Source organism: Equus caballus, chromosome 28, assembly GCF_041296265.1.
Source record: "Equus caballus isolate H_3958 breed thoroughbred chromosome 28, TB-T2T, whole genome shotgun sequence".
NCBI lineage: Eukaryota > Metazoa > Chordata > Mammalia > Perissodactyla > Equidae > Equus > Equus caballus.
Window position 1 is genome coordinate 38960281 of NC_091711.1, and position 16281 is coordinate 38976561.

The 16281-nt window shown below is 42.2% G+C and overlaps 1 protein-coding gene and 1 long non-coding RNA gene across 21 annotated transcripts in view; one reads left to right on the top strand and one right to left on the bottom strand.

The window, feature by feature from the left end:
* RBFOX2 (RNA binding fox-1 homolog 2) overlaps positions 1-16281 on the bottom strand; it is a 265092-nt gene that overhangs the window by 240040 nt on the left and 8771 nt on the right. The window lies entirely within an intron of this gene.
* Positions 4637-15606, top strand: LOC138921248 (uncharacterized). The gene is made up of 3 exons (XR_011433675.1): positions 4637-4865; positions 6085-6195; positions 13902-15606. It is a non-coding gene; the product is annotated as an uncharacterized lncRNA (long non-coding RNA).

Genomic DNA, 16281 nt, shown 5'->3' on the forward strand with positions numbered 1-16281 from the left:
TAGAAACATGAGCCAGAGGGAACCAATGAGCGTTCTCTTCCACCCAGTCTCAGTCACCCAGACGGCCGTCCTTCGAAACCCCGGTGCCTACAGCTCTAATGGCTTTGACCAACAGACTCCAGGGTGGTTAGTCTTGGATTTTTTCAGTCATTTTAAACATTCACATGGTAGAAGCATATGGTTCAAATTCACCAGACAAACCACCGGTGAGAGCAGAAGAACTGCTGCCTGCAGAAGAATCTCTAGAGAGACTTTTCAAGGCCGATGAAAAGCCCCTTCCAAAAGCCCCTTCTGCTTTCCCAGGTGCCCCGCTGCCATCCTAACACTGTTCCTACAGCAAGACTCTCTCTGCACACCCCTTCTCCTGAGTACGGATTCACTATAGACCTTGAGTTATTTCTTCCACAACTATTTTCGTAAGTATTTACCATATTACATCATGTGTAGGACTTCTTGCAACTAATTTCCAAAGCCAGCTTTTGGAGATCCTGCAAATAGTGCAGGGAACTGAGGTGGGAAGGGAGTAGAGAGGAAAGTCTGAGTCAGCTTCCAGGGCTGAGGGAAAGTTCCCTTAGCCTCCCAGGTTTAAGATTAAAATAATTAATGACAACTTCATCAGAAAGAATATAAAAGGCATAAAAACATTTGCAGTTGCCACAGCGTACTTTCTGGATTCCCTTCTGTCCTCCTTGATGTTTCACCTTTCCAAGTGTATAGTAAACCTATAAAAACAATTGGGGTACAACTTTGTACTAAATATAGTTTTTCTCACTGACAAATTAGCAAGGTACATGACCCTTTCCTCTATTTTCCATCATCAACTTAAACCGTTATTTAATTTTGGTTGAGTCTGTCTATCACCTACCCAACCACATCAACAACCTCTACAGAACACCCCCTGGAAGTCACTTTCTGCCCAGGCTACCTCGCAGAGTAGAGCCTCAAACAACAGCTCTTGATGAGGTTTTATTTTATGTAAAATGAGTCCAGGGACGAGATGGAGAGACTGGGTCCAAAGTGCACAAAATGAGGAAGCAACAAAGGTGATTCTTTCCCAAGAAGCCATCCTCCAGAGATGCAGAAGAAGCAAGCTTTGGATCAACTCTGAGGAGAAGATGACATCTGAGGCCTCCGCATCTCCCCTCACAGCCAATGTCTCAGTAACACGGCTAAGCAGCCAAAGCCGCTTACACTTCGGTCTCCTCCTCCTTCAGTATGTATTTCTGATACCCACAATAACTTCCTTTCCAGTAGCCCACAGTGACGGCCACTGCCATGATAACCAGCAATGATTTTAATAAGTCTAGTTATCTGTTTCCAAGGGCAACTTGAGGAAGCCAATAGATAACCCCAGTTCTGGGGGTTTGTGAGGTTGAAAAGGTAAAAAGGAGTTTGTGAGTGGAAATTACCATCAGCTAAAAGGTCAGAGTGTATTCAACTCAAATGTGTACATGGCAGAAATCACAGGATTTTTTTTAAGATATTTTTTCAAACAAGGCACCAAGAAAAAAGAATCATAATTAGGGTCTAAGGGCAAAGTACAAATCAATTTTTTAAAAGTACACGATGTAAATAATTAAACATTATACTTTGGAGAGATTTGTCACATAAGAATTTTGGTTAACTATACATTGTTGGACGGGTCCTATCATCCATGCTTAGCAGACAGGGAGACAGAGAAGCAGTTAAGCATCTCAACTCAAGGTGTCCACAGACAGAAGCTAGATTTCTTAAAGGCATAATTTATGGGAAGAACTTCTGTCTTAGACATGAAATCCAAAACATATAGGAGTGCATTATTAATTTTACACATTTAATATCTAAAAGCAGGAAACGCAAAAGTTATAGTTCTTATAACAACGCTAAAAGACATGCATTATATTTAAACACAGAATTTTAGACATGGAAGGGACTGCTAGACAATAAATCAACATAATAACAATTCCAACACACACTTGTGTCCAAGGAGTTCAAAGCCCTTGGCTTTAAATACTATAGACGTGCAGCATGAGTAGGACTGTAAAGCTCTGACTTTTGTACTTTATGATTGTGCTAATTCACAACCTTTGTATTACACTTAACTTTATTCTAAGGAAAAGAAAGGAAAGAAGAAAAACAGGGAGGGATGGAAGGAAGAAAGGAAAAGAGGGAGGGAGAGTGAATGAACAAAGGCCCCCAAAGTGTTTTCTACCTCCCGTGATATGGAAAGTGCTTCCCGCTCGGTTCCCAGTCTCGACCTTTCTTGTGTCTGTTCTCCTCTTTTTCCTCTACCCTCTCCAGGCTTTTTGGGTTTTGTTCAGAGTCCCGGTTCCTCTCTCCAGGCTCCTCCGTGCTTTTGCCTGTCTTCCTTCCATGTCCACCTGCCTGCCTCTTTACATCTTTCTCCCCACCTGCCTCTGACTCCCCATCGCCACACACCAAAAGCAAACCCTACTCAAAAGCAAACAAGAAATCCTGGAACTGAAAGTTCTTTACAATGTTACAAAGCATCTGATCGAACCCCTCCAGTTTAGGAAACTGAGGCTCTGAGAGATCAGATGATTTGCCCAATGTCACAAAACTAATAAACGATAGAACCAAACTAAAATCCAGGTTTTCCCATTAAAGTACTAAAAGAAAGCACAGGAAGTTATTTTTAAATCTCAGAGCAGAGAAGGTCTTTCTCAGAAAGAAACAAGATCCAAAAGTTTAAAAATAAATACCTTATATATTTGATTACATTAAAATGTTTTGTATGGCACCAAAACACACACAAGCACATACACATACACTTACATACTACAAACAAATTCAAAAGACAAACGACAAACTGAATGGGAAATTTCGCAACATGAATGACAAGGGCTAACTTCCTTAATTTATAAAAGTTCTTACTTATCAATAAGAAAAAAACAAATCTTTCACTAATCTGTGTATGACTCCACTCATATGAGGAATTTAAAACTATGGACCAAGAACAGTTTAGTGGATACCAGGGGAAAGGTGGGGTGGGGGGTGGGCACAAAGGGTGAAGTGGTGCACCTACAACATGACTGACGAACATTAATGTACAATTGAAATTTCACAAGATTGTAACCTATCAATAACTCAATAAAAATAATTTAAAAAAAAAACAAATCTTTCACACCTGAGTTCATGACAAATAAAAATGACTTTTAGACATATTAAAAAAAAGACCCCCTTATATGACAGAAATACAAAAGATCAAGATGATATTTTTCACTAAAGACTGGTGAAAATCTAAGGAACATACAGTTTGCGAAAACGATAGGGAAAAGTCATTTTACTTTGCTGTTCATAATAATTTTCAGCCACAATTTTGGAGGCTGCTTGGCAATACCCATCAAAGGATCAAATGCACATACCCTTAGAAACCCTCAGAACCTGTCCTCATGTGCACACCTCTCTGAACAAGAACATACGTACAAGCAGCACTGCTGACAAGAGCAGAAGACTAGAAACGACCCAAATGTCTAGCAACAGGAAATATTGAAACAAACCATGATTTAAAAAATCCTGACTATGGAACACTATGTGATCATTTCAAAAGAAGGAGGTTGATCTGCCTACAGTGAAACAAAATATCCCCCAAGATGTTTTAGTCAGGGAAAAACAACGAAGAGCCTTCAGGTATATAAAGGGGTACATGTCTACACGCACACAGATGCACAGAATTTCTCCGGAACATAACAGAAACTGCTAAGGTTTCTATTGCACCAACACTCCACCTTCAGGACTCTTTCAGTTCTAAAAAGCTCCTGCATTAGTAAGTTCTTCCCGACTGCTAACCTGCAATAAGCTTCTTCAAAAGACTCATGCCCTAATACCTCTCCTTGAACTCTTGAACCCGATACAATGAAGATCTCTGGCCCGTCTCTCAACCCCTTCTCCGTCTATCTACCAGCCTATCAACTGCGCCCCTTGGTGTCCCCCTTTCTACACCTCTACAGCTTTGAATTTTTCTTCACTCTTTCAATACTGCTTCTACATCCTAACATTAACTCATTTCCCCATAAACATATCCCACAGCCTTTCAAAGCCTAAAGGCCATTAAGAGAAGTTAGCATTCTTTCTGCTCCCCATTGCTGCTTTTCCATCAATTCATTTCATTCCTTATTCAGCAAACATTTATTGGTTTACAACTGTATACCATGTATTATAATAAGAAGTCAAAAAGAGAAACCTAACACCTAGTCTGTTTTAAGAAATTTGCAGCCTAGGACAAATGTTGAAAAGTAAAGCTCTTGGCATAGCATCTAAGAGAGGAAAAGAAACTAGATGTAAGGGAGGCCACCTTCTAATACTCAGCTACAGGCACCAAACTGATAGCGCTGGCTCCCTTTAGGGAAGGAACAGAGACTGGAGGTGACAGTCAAAGTAGCCACTGGATAGACATTTTCAGAGTTTGGGGATTTTTATTTGGAAGAATATATTTGCATATTAATTTATAATTAAAAATAGGCTTTAAAAAGGAGGTGATGTCTAACTAATCTTTATAGTCCTAATGCCTATCTAGCATGGTGCCTGGCACATAAACGGAACTCCACGAATAATCACTAAATGAAAGAACAAATGGATGTGCAGAGATCTACAGAGCAGAATGGAAGGGGAGAGAACAACCACATTCTGTCGCCTTAGGAACACCTGTCCTATTAAAGCTAACACAGGGTTTCTCCGCCTCCACACCGCTGACCCTCTGGGCTGGCTCATTCTTCCCTGTAGGGGCTGCCCTATGCACTTCAGAGGGTTCAAGTAGCATCCCTGGTCTCTCCCTACTAGATGCCAGCAGCATCTCCACAGTCACGAAAATGAAAAACGTCTCCAGACACTGCCAGATGTCCCCTGGGGGGCCAAACTGCCCCCAGGTGAGAACCACTGAATTAATGCTTATACATCATTCTCTGCGCCTCCTCAAGCCCACGACTTTCTCTCCACTTGCCCAATGATTTCAGTGCTTAGTCCTCAATTATGTCACACTCAATTTGACGACCCTTCCTTCCCAAGCCTCCGAGTTCTTCAACCTCCTTATTTCCAGAGCGCTTTACCTTTACCACAATCATCCAACTGATAACTCTTCCTTAGGGCTCATGACCACTCAAACTCTTCCAATGTCAAGATCTCCAACTCATATGACAAACTCCTGTCCTCTGCCTTCTCCCACTCCCTTATTCCACCTGAACCTGTCTGTCCCAGTTTACCAACGCTCAGCCCAGGGTAACTGCACTTGGCCACCCTCCTGGGCTCCTGAAGACTGATAAAGTTAAGAAACCACCAGGACCACCGCAATCCAAGCTGGCACTTAACTGAGACCTAGCAATTCTTTTATTCTACTTTTTAATGAATCCTTATTATACTGGAACAACACCTACTTCTAAAACTTCTCTACTCTCCTCAAGGTGGAGCCTGCCTGCAGGCTACTATTCTTCTCTAAGTGAAGCAACACTGAGGTCCTCTGACATGAGCTCAGCCAACTTCCCTTCTCAGTACCTCATACACAATAGGTGCTCAATAAACATGTGTTAATCTAGGAAGGAAAAACATCACGACTTTATATTGGTTCTGTTTTTAAAAGAGATTTCTAAGAGGGGGAAAAAAGCTCTAAATTTCATTCTAATGCAAAATTTTAGTCTACAATACTAAGCAACCTTAAGGAAAGTCAACTTGCCTCCCAGTTTCTCAAGTCTACCACCACCAACCAAGGGCACACACTGCTGGTGCAAACGGACCCCCTGGGCAACCATGAAAGCACACTGAGGTTTTAGAATGCAGCTTAAAATAGGAAGTCCGACGACAGCCAGCCATACTGCCAGTCAAAGCGCTGCCCGTGCCCGTGAGTGACCTTAAACTCCACCAGTTGGTGAGACGCGGAGAAGCACCTTAACAGGCTGACAGAGCGTCAACAGCAATTCCACCGCTAAAGACCCCTCACCTGGCTCTCCGTGGAGACTGAAGAACAGCCCCTGAGAAGAAAACCTGCTCTGAAACAGGAGAGAAGGGCTTTAAATAATTCATCAGCACAGGCGACTGTACAATATCTTTAGAATTAAATGTCCCATTCTCACCTAACCCTAATGTCTTCCACAGGTACAAGCGCACCATCAGAAGAAACAGGAAGTACGCACGTCCCACTTAAAGACCTCTAGGTCCCGGCTGAATCTAAGGTCTAACACTTTCCACCAGCTTTTGTCTCATGAGGTAATTATGGAACAAGAAGTTTGACAAAATAGAGCCAATCATTTCTCAAAACGTGTCCTAAACTTTTTTCTTGACCTTCAGCTTATGGTAGCTTAGACAAGTATCTTAAAAGCATTTCTAGTCAGCCATTTTTGGTAACTTGTGAGCAAAATTATTTTTAGCCAAAAAAGTTTATTTCAATCCCTCTCTCATAACTCACAAGCATCTGACCAGGTTTGGTTCAAGCTTTCCAGAATAATTTGTCTTTGAGTGGATTCAAAGCACAGAACATTTCTGCCTCAAGGGAAAAACTTTCTCCTTAAGAGGCATGAACAACTGAAATGTGCTAATACACAAGATATGCGAAAAAATATCACTTGCCTACCTGCCACCTACCCTGGTATACTGTGGAGGTTAAGCACTTGCACGTTCATAAAATTTTTTGAAAGCCTCTGATAGACAAAACATTGTTGTTACAGCATTCCGTGCTATGAAGAGCAAAACGCACGCCTGCATGGTAGACAGTGCTTCACATAAATTTAAATATAATGAAATGGAGCATAAGGTCCAAGTTGTTTCCATGCAGCACTCAAACTGTGACTCTAAATAGAGGGAAAGCTGCTTCCAGGATGAAGACGGCTGGAAAAAATCAGTGATTCTGCTAGAAGGCAGCACAACTACATATACACATCATCATCAAATATGGATTTTCTTTGTTCTCTCTTACTCTTTTCTTTTCTTTTCCTTTTTGATGAACAAAGACAGTGTCACTACTCCACCTACCACTAAGAGGCTATGCTCCTCGAGTGGTAGGATAACCCAATCACCATCACCCAGTCAGCTCGTGAACAATGGTACCCGATGGCAAGGCGTCAGCAGTCTGTGGATGAACTAACAGCAAAGGCGCTCTGGGACAATCCCCTGCCCTCACGCCCTCCACTCCAACCCCGCCGACCTGGTCGCAGGTCCTCTCAGCCCCCCGCCTTGTACAGACTGCTGCTTCTGCCTGGAATGGCCTGCCCCTCCCTCTCCTTTGCCTACCTAACCCCTGCTCACTCACTCGATACTCAGCAATAGCTCCTGCAGAATGTTCTCCCTGTGCCCATCCCACCCCAGCTGGATAAGAATCCCTCTCTTGTGCTCCAACAGAAATACTGGACTCATTCCTATCCTGATAGGATACAGAAGCGCCTCTATTTACCATCAGGTTAGGTCTGGAATGAAAGGCTCCTCCTAAGTCCATTAGGTCATAAAATTCCAATGTGAAAAGATCCCAGTAACCCATGGCTGCATATCTAGTGAGGGAACATTTCTTAAGACAATCGCAGAGGCTTATGGTAGCGGTTCTGACTTGTTTCTTCTCAACTCACTTTATGCTTTGCACTTGACCCTTTATAACTGTCTGCATTGCTGAGTGATTCATCCCGCACACATATTCAACATGTATCATTTTCTAACATTACTTCCATTTTTAATCATCTCTACATTTATTCACCCCTTCATATCAGCATTTTTGTTATAATCACAGGTTTTACCCTCACTGAATAAGATACAGTTAATAATAAACATAGCAAAACATAGTTAATGATAAACCTAAGCACCGGAAACACCCTCTATACCAATAAACAATGTGACAGACAAAATTAAAATGACCATGTGCCACCACTGGCACTATGTTTTCTTTGTTTGTGGTAAGCAGAATTGGCACACTTTTGCTCTAACACATAACTTTATTCATTTTTCCATGAAAATTAGCAAGTTCAAGGATCATAAGTAAAGTAGCTCTTTACTTATTCCTATGTAATTTTAATAAACTATCTTACTTTTAAAACAATACATGCACGTCAAACAAACTTCAAAAGGCACAAAAGGTATACAACGAAAATTAAGTCTTTGCCTATACTCCTATTCCTCCATCACTGAATATCCCTCCCCAGAGGCAACCACTATGACCAGAATCTTGCATTTCTCAGCAAAAAGAATCTAGATGTACATGGATATATACTCTTTCTCATTACACAAACAATAGCAAGTTATCCACCTGTCTGCATCCTGACTTTTACACTTGGCGTATTCTAGAGTCTTCTATGTTAATGCACACAGAGCTAATTCTTTTTAACGTCTACGTGAGATTCCATTTTATGAATGAATGTAACTATTTTAGTTCAGAGATTTTAAGAGCATTTTGGTTTTTTCAACCTTTTGCTGTTTCAAATAATGCTGTAATGTACATTATTACACACTGACTGACGCAAGAGTATCTGTAGGATGAGTTTCTAGAGATGGAACTGCTCAAAGAACATACACATTTTCCATCTTAACAGATACTGCTGAATAGCTCTTCGTGGAGGTGATGCGACTTTCCACCCCACCAGCAACATGAGGACCCATTTCTCTACCTACGCCCTTATCAATACATTGTGTTATGAAATTTTATCCTAATGTACAGCTGTTCCAGAAACCTGCCCCAATAAACCTCGCAGGTTCCAAAAGGACACTCCGTTAACTCTGTAACCCCAGGCTCTAGCACGTTGTAAGCACTCAAATGTTGTTAAATGAATGAATGACCAAGCAAAAGGGTAAGAGATTTTGCACCATATGAGAGGTTTACTTTTAATATAGGGACCAATAAAAGTGATTTAAATATTAGCAATTTTCCCTTTCAGAGAGGGAGGGAGATAGGGAAGTAAGAAAGGACGGATAGATGGATTGCCTGTGATCTAAAATGGCTTCTCCTAGAGGTTTTTACAGAGCAGGAAAGATTCCTACCTGCTGCAAATACTTAAGTATTGTCCTACCTTAGAGTAAGGATATAACCTAGCTTCAAAATGTCAACAAAGCTGAAGGGCCTCCAATGCAACTCCCAAAAGAACAGCAAGATTGCTTCTCTGAAACGGGATACTGAAGCCCCTCATATCAATATTCTTTTTACACAACCTCCCAAAAAACTGACTCTGGTTGTGTATTGTACACAATCACACAGTTGGTTAACATTTCATTCATCTACTCCTGTACAGTACCTGGCATAATTAATGCTAAAAATCTTTCAATGAATACAATAAACACTGAACTCTGCACCGCCACTGGCCAGCATGTGTTTGCCATGTTCTCTGGTGCCCCTGCTTTTCGCTATAACAACAGATAACAACACTTATATAGCACTTAGCATGGAACACGCACTCTTCCAAACACACTGTATTTCCTATATTAACTCATTTAATACTCACAACAACCTTGTGAGGTAGAAACTATTATTATCCCCATTTTAGAGATGAAAACCTGAAGCACAGAGGAGCTAAGTAACCTGCCCAAAGGACACAGAGCTAAGTCAGTCTAGAGACAGAATTTGAATGCAGGCAGCCTAATACTAGAATGCCTCCTTTTAACCCAGTATCTTAATACAATGTGGTAACTGCCCAGATAGAGCAGTACACAGAGTGCGTGTTACCAAAGCACAGGCTTTGAAATATACTCAGTGTACACCTCCATCAGAGCAATTATCACACAGTATTAAAATTATCTGTATACACATCTACCTGCCCACTGCAAATTCAAGTCTTAGGCATCACTGTGCCTAGTACTACTGGATTCAATAAATTCTCCAACTGGGTTTTCGGTAAGAGGTGGACTAACAAAATACCATTTCTATTCCTTGAGTTTGCACTTCGTATGTGGTGCTTCTGCTCCTGTGTGCCACCATGTGCTAAGACCCACCTCCTCCAAGGCAAGATCTGCTTCTCATATTGTGCTGCTTCCCTAGAGCTGCGGGCTAGACCTCTCAAGCTGCCCTGGGTACATTCCTGAAGTCCTGAACCACCACAGAGACCCACGCCACCATTCCTAGTGGGTAAGGCGCTAGCAGTACAGCTCCTATCCCCTAGCAGTCACCAGCCTGGATCAGTGGTTCTCATCAGGAGCGCAGAGTAACTTGAGCCACTTGCCAACCCATCTCTCCACTGCTAAGACAGGCGCTTTCTGCTATCAGGTTGCACAAATGCCTGGAAACCTTATACCGGGGGTGAAGGAGGAAGCAAGAGGGGAGACAACGCAGCATGTGGTACCCTGCCTGCTTCCATTCACCACTTGGGGCCACAGAGACCGAGGAGGCCTAATTCCCTCACGGCAAAGCTTTGGCACCATAAAGACTGTGTGGTGAGATCAGCACCGGCATACAGCGGAGGTCAGCATTCACTGGAGTGCAGGACACATCCCCACCTGCCTCATTCTCCAAATAGCTGGAACACTACCTCCTCTTTAATGTTCTTGTGGAGACAAAGGTCTGAAAAGCACGATTTATTTCATATGTTTAAATGCAGAAGTATTTCAAGGTGAACTGAGCTAGAGTCAAGTCTAAGCTTGAAATCCTTCATTCTAAGCCTGAATGAGAATCCACTACTACTCAGCAAACACAAGAAGACTATTCCCTGTTTGTTGAACCCTATCCCTTTACTTCCCACCAAGTCTCAGTCGCAGTCCAGTCACACACCAGAGATGAAGAGCATTCACTCAATCCCGGGCTTTCCACAAACACAGGGGTTAAGTGAAACTAAGGGCAATTAGGGCTGCCAAGATGCAAACACCTATCAGGAACTAAACCTTCCTTTCCCACAATTCAACACCAAACTTGGTTCACTGAAGAGCCTCCTGACAGCAGTGACATGCAAGCAGGATAAACCTGGGTATTCTGGATATGTCTGGGATAGAGGATGTCACACTGAACAAAATCACACTGCAGTTACGATTCTACGTGCAATGACTCAAGGCAGATCCTGAGTACTCTTACTAACTCAGTGACAAAAAGGGCATCTGACTCAAAACGGGCCCTACTAGCACAAAAAGACAGGACCAGGAGCAGCTGTCTGGGGCAGGTGGAGCGCTGAGGATGCCTAGCTTTTACTCAAACATCTTTAAAAGGTATCATCAGTCAGGGATTTGTAGGGGACTCATGTGAAAGAACAGAGATGCAGATGAAGTCTCCGACCCTCTGATTCCAGGATTCCATAAAAACGCAGACTCATACTTTACGAGACCTTGTACTGATCAGAGTCATCCCTACCAAAGACATTTGGACACTTAATCCTAATTCCAGAAACCTAACAAACTGAGAAAAAAACTACAAACTGATATGAAGTGATCTCCAAATACAGAGAAAAGACAAGACAAGTATAGCACAGCAGGCATGTGAATACTACCGCATGAGTTTTTAAAAGAGGATGGAGACAATTTTATGTAGGTGCTATCTCTGCAAGGATACCGAGACAACTAAGCACACTGGTTACCTCCGAGGAGAGAAACTAGACAGCTGGGAGAAAGCAGAGACTTTTTACTCTTCAACCTTTTGCATATTTTGAATGATTAATCATGTGACTATATCATACACTTAAAAAATAAATATAAATGGGGGGAAAAACCTCCATATAATAAAGTCTCAGAGAAGTCACACCAGAATAATAAAAAAGACTAAGAAATGAAAAAAAAAGAAGATTGGCAACATGTTAGCTCAGGTGCCAATCTCTAGAAAAAAAGACTAAGAATTCAAAGATTCTACTTAGCTCTGAAGCCTCAAGGTTTGAGCTTACTGCTTGCTCTCACATACGCTCTCGGAGCCTCAAATAACCCATCCATAAAAACGAGCACATCAGCTACTTCACTGATCGAAGCAGAGCGCTGGTCCAGACAACTTCTAGATGCCTTCAGCTCTCACGATTTCATTCTACCCTCCACTATCAATCCACTGAGTTATCTACTGTTGATCCATTATTTGATCAATAATAAAATTCGTGATGGGATAACTTTGAGGCAAAAAACTAACAAACAACAATAACAAACCACCATACATAGAGCACCAATTATCCCATTGAACTTCCCCCAACATGCACTACAGGGAAGTGAAATAAACCCATAGTCTCTGAGACAATGCTTGGCACATACAAGTACACGATAAATCTTAGCAAACTCCCAATTCAAAACGCTGGCCAGATGCAAATAACTGACGAAGGAAACTGCGGTTCATGTTAACTTCAAGTTCTACACAAATCAACAGTCAGGCTACAGTAAAGTGTTCCCAACACTAAACAGACGGCGTGCAAAGACAATGAAGCACGAACTCCCTCCATTCCCTACAGTCACGCCCTATGGGCACAGGGGCAAGAGACCCAAAGGGAACGGCCCTGGATAAAGAGTCACGAGATCCGGGTAGAAGCATTGGCTTTGCCACTTCCCAGTCAGGAGGCTTAGAGAAGCGTATTTCCACCAAGGGAAAAATGGGGAGAATCGCCGCTCTTTGGGGTTGTTGTAGGGAATAAATAAAGACCTGCGTCAAAGCATTTTCTAAACTATGAAACAGTTTAAATTTAAGTATTGAGTATTATGTGCAATTTGAGTCACCATGCTTCAAACCCAGAGACGGTGATTAGAGAAAAAGCAACAAAAATTTTTAAGAAGATTTTAAAAAACAGACTGTATAAAGGTTGACATTTTTTTCAACAAACATTTCCTGAGTTCTTATTATAATATATCCCTGGCACTGATGGAGGAGCCAAGCATACAAAAATTAAGAGTGCTCTTGCCTTTAAGGAAGTAAAAAGCAGTGGGATACAAGGCAAGAGAGCTTGGAATTACAATAAAAGAGCTATTATATATTGAACACCTACCATGTGTCAGGCCCTGAACTGAGCACATTACACATATTACTTCTTCTAATTCTTACACGAGTCCTATAATATGTTTTACAAGGGAAGAAGCTCAGGCTTAGAAAGGTTAAGTGACAACCAAGATCACACAGCTATGATGTGGAAAAGCTAGGACTCCAACTCAAGTCTGTCTGCAAGCCCATTCTATTTTTTCTTTTTCTTTCTTTTTTGTTTTTGTGAAAAAGACTGGCCCTGAGCTATCCTCTGCCAATCTTTCTCTTTTTGCTTGAGGAAGATTGGCCTGAGCCAACACCTGTGCCCATCCTCCTCTATTTTTTTATGTGGTATGCTACCACAGCATGGCTTGATGAGCGGTGTGTAAGTCCACACCCAGGATCCAAACCCACAAACCCTGGGCCACTGAAGTGGAGCATAAAAACTTAACCTCCAGGACGGCCCCTGCAAGCCCATTCTCTATATTTTATAATCTTGAGTGGGAAAAACTTTTCTAAGCACGACACAAAAAAACAGAAACCATTAATGAAAACAGTAATAGACCCTGCTACATTTTTTAAAAAATTAACCTCCAATATAGTAAATGAAAAAGCAAAGTGCAAAAGAATATGGAGAGCATGCTAGTGTTTCTGTAAAAAAAAAGGGGGCAGGGGCTGGCCCAGTGGCACTGTGTAGTGGTTAAGTTCATGTGCTCTGCTTCAGCAGCCTGGGGTTCATGGGTTCAGATCCCAGGCACAGACCCATACACCACTCATCAAGCCACAATGTGGCAGCATCCCATATACAAAATAGAGGAAGACTGGCACGAATGTTAGCTCAGGGCCAATCTTCCTCACCTAAAAAAACGGGGGGGGGGTGGGAGAGGGGCACCGAGAATAATACCAGAGTCTAACAACAGGGGTTAGTTGTTCGGTGAAGCAGGTATAGGGCAGATGAGTAACAGGGGTAAGAGGAGGACGATTCACTAAATACATTTTTATTAATTTAGAGTCACAACATTTGCTTATGGAAAGTAAAATGCAATAGTTCAAATTTTGTTTACCTCTATTTCAAAGTTACTTGACTTTTTTTTTTTGGCAGAATGATACCTATTATAATTTCTCAAAGAGCAATCGACGGAAAACAGCTTCAAATACTCTGAATTAGACAACTGCTTAAAACAGGAGGCTGGACCAGTCAAATTTTTTAGGTTTCTTCAAACATCTTGGATACTGTTAAACCAAACAAGTATTTACTATTTGCCTAAAACTAACACTGCAGAAAACAATTCACAGTGAAGCTAAAATCCAATAAAGGTAAATGATTCCTACACCAAGCTCAGGAAAATGCAATCTTATAAAGCTTTCTTCAATCAGGCGGCCCAGGATTAAAAAGCAAAGCCTACAGAGTAACACTCTAAACTCCTAGAGGGAGAGATGCCAAGTAAGCATAAATGAAAACTGTACGTACACACAGACACGTGGGTGTCTGTTAATCACGGCATTTTTATGCAACTGACAAAAATCACAATCTGTGATAAGCACCTTTCTGAAAGGCTTCTGCTGTATGTATGCAACATGCAAAAGTTAACCAATTGATCTCCAACACTGTAAGACACAGAAAGCTTGAAGCCAAAACGCTGTACCAAAAGGATCTAGTTAATATCACAACAAGCCACTAAAGACCTTTAACACAAAGGAGAGGGACAAAAGATGTGTCTATAATGCATAATGAGCAGTAGCTGGGGACAGGGAGGAGCAGCCAACAGAAATATTCACTTCTAAGCCCCGACAGAGACCTTTTAAATATGACCAGCATCACTTCAAAGTCCGAGATGATACCAAAATTAGCCAGATCAGCTTACTGAAAGAAACGAGCCAGACCATGGCTTCAAGTATGAACACAACAGAGAGGACACCCAGCAAATGTGTGTGTGAGCAGAGCAAACACAGACGCATGTGAAGCGGCCCACACAGCGACGGCTGCACGGCACCACTCTCCATTCTGTAAACAAGGCTGCCTCGGCCTCTGCCGACACGGACAGCAGAAGACCAGAGACCCGCGTCAAAGCAAGCACTACCAACTCGCTGTAAGCTCTGCCAAAGCTCCCACTGGGAGAGGCAGCCAGCGTGGAGACTTCCCAAAGCGCCAACAAAGTCCTCAAAACCCACTGTGCCAGCCGCTGACAGGGACAGTGTTCCTGGAAATTTGTATGAGGTGCAAACCAATGAGCTAAGCTTTGTGGGTGCTGGGAGCCACCACAAAGCATCTCCCAATTTTGCCAGTTCTTGCTTTGAAATCACACAATCCCACAACCCCATTCCCTAGAAACTAAGAAGTAGCAGGTGAAAGCTGTCAAAGGCACGTATTCAGACTGATGAGGGCACAAGCCAGGCTGATTAGGGGATAAGCAACCTTGCAGATTCTTTTGCAAAGGATGGGGGGGCGGGGTTGAGTAGTAAGAAAGTAGGGGAGGGAGCTAAACAATCCTGCCTTCTACCCAAAATTATTACCACCATCCTCAGAATTTTTGTGGAGCACTGAACTGCGGAAGAAAAAAAAAACGGAAAAGAAAACTTTAGGCTGTAAATGTGACTGTATAAAAATCCCCAAGAGAGGATGACCTATGAAACTAAGCCCCATGCAACAAGGGCTAACTATGCAGCTGCTTTTCTACTTGCCTAACAGTCCAAGAGAAATAGAGCAGGCGCAGAGAAGCCCACCAACTTCCAGGAAAATGGAACCAAAGTCCTCTTGACTCAGGACAAACCACATACCCCTGAAATAAATCTCTAAATCAAATCCATATAGGTCTGCTGTGGAAATCATTCTGGCTGACAGCAATTAACTCCCCCTCCTCCAAACGGCTGCCCATTTGCAGAGGAAAAAGCTGCTCAAAATAAAGCAGTTGGAAGAACTTCCCATGAGCCTCTGTTCCAAAAGTGTTCCAACTCAAGCAGGAGCTGGAGCCCACATTCAAACCCCACCATGTCCCCAGACTATGTCTGCAGTTACACTAGTTCTGCCCCCAACCCAAATCCCAGAGCTGAGAATCCCAGCTACCCCCACCATCCCTCCCAACAAAGTATGCTTTGCTCGTGGTATTTACAAGAAGGATCCGACAAAATCAATGCAGCCAAAAAGAAAAATAAACAGGGTACCTCCTCAAAAACCACATTATTGGAATAAAATAGCCAATGCTCAGTGCAAAACCTCCCTCAGCAAAGGAGAAACCAAGGAACCAGCCTTCTCACGGGAAAAATCCCACATACCAGGGTATTTTCTGGGGACTTAGGTCCCTAAAAAACCAAGTATTATGGTTGAGCACACCCATGTAGAAGTCTAAACTTCAAAGGCTCAGTTTCCACCCTTGGGAAAATAGGTTTTAAGCAGTTACTCAACCATTATCATTTGGCAATTCAAAATTGTCATCTACTTCATAAGTGGTATTTATCATGTGTCCTGTGCTTTGAATCCTCAG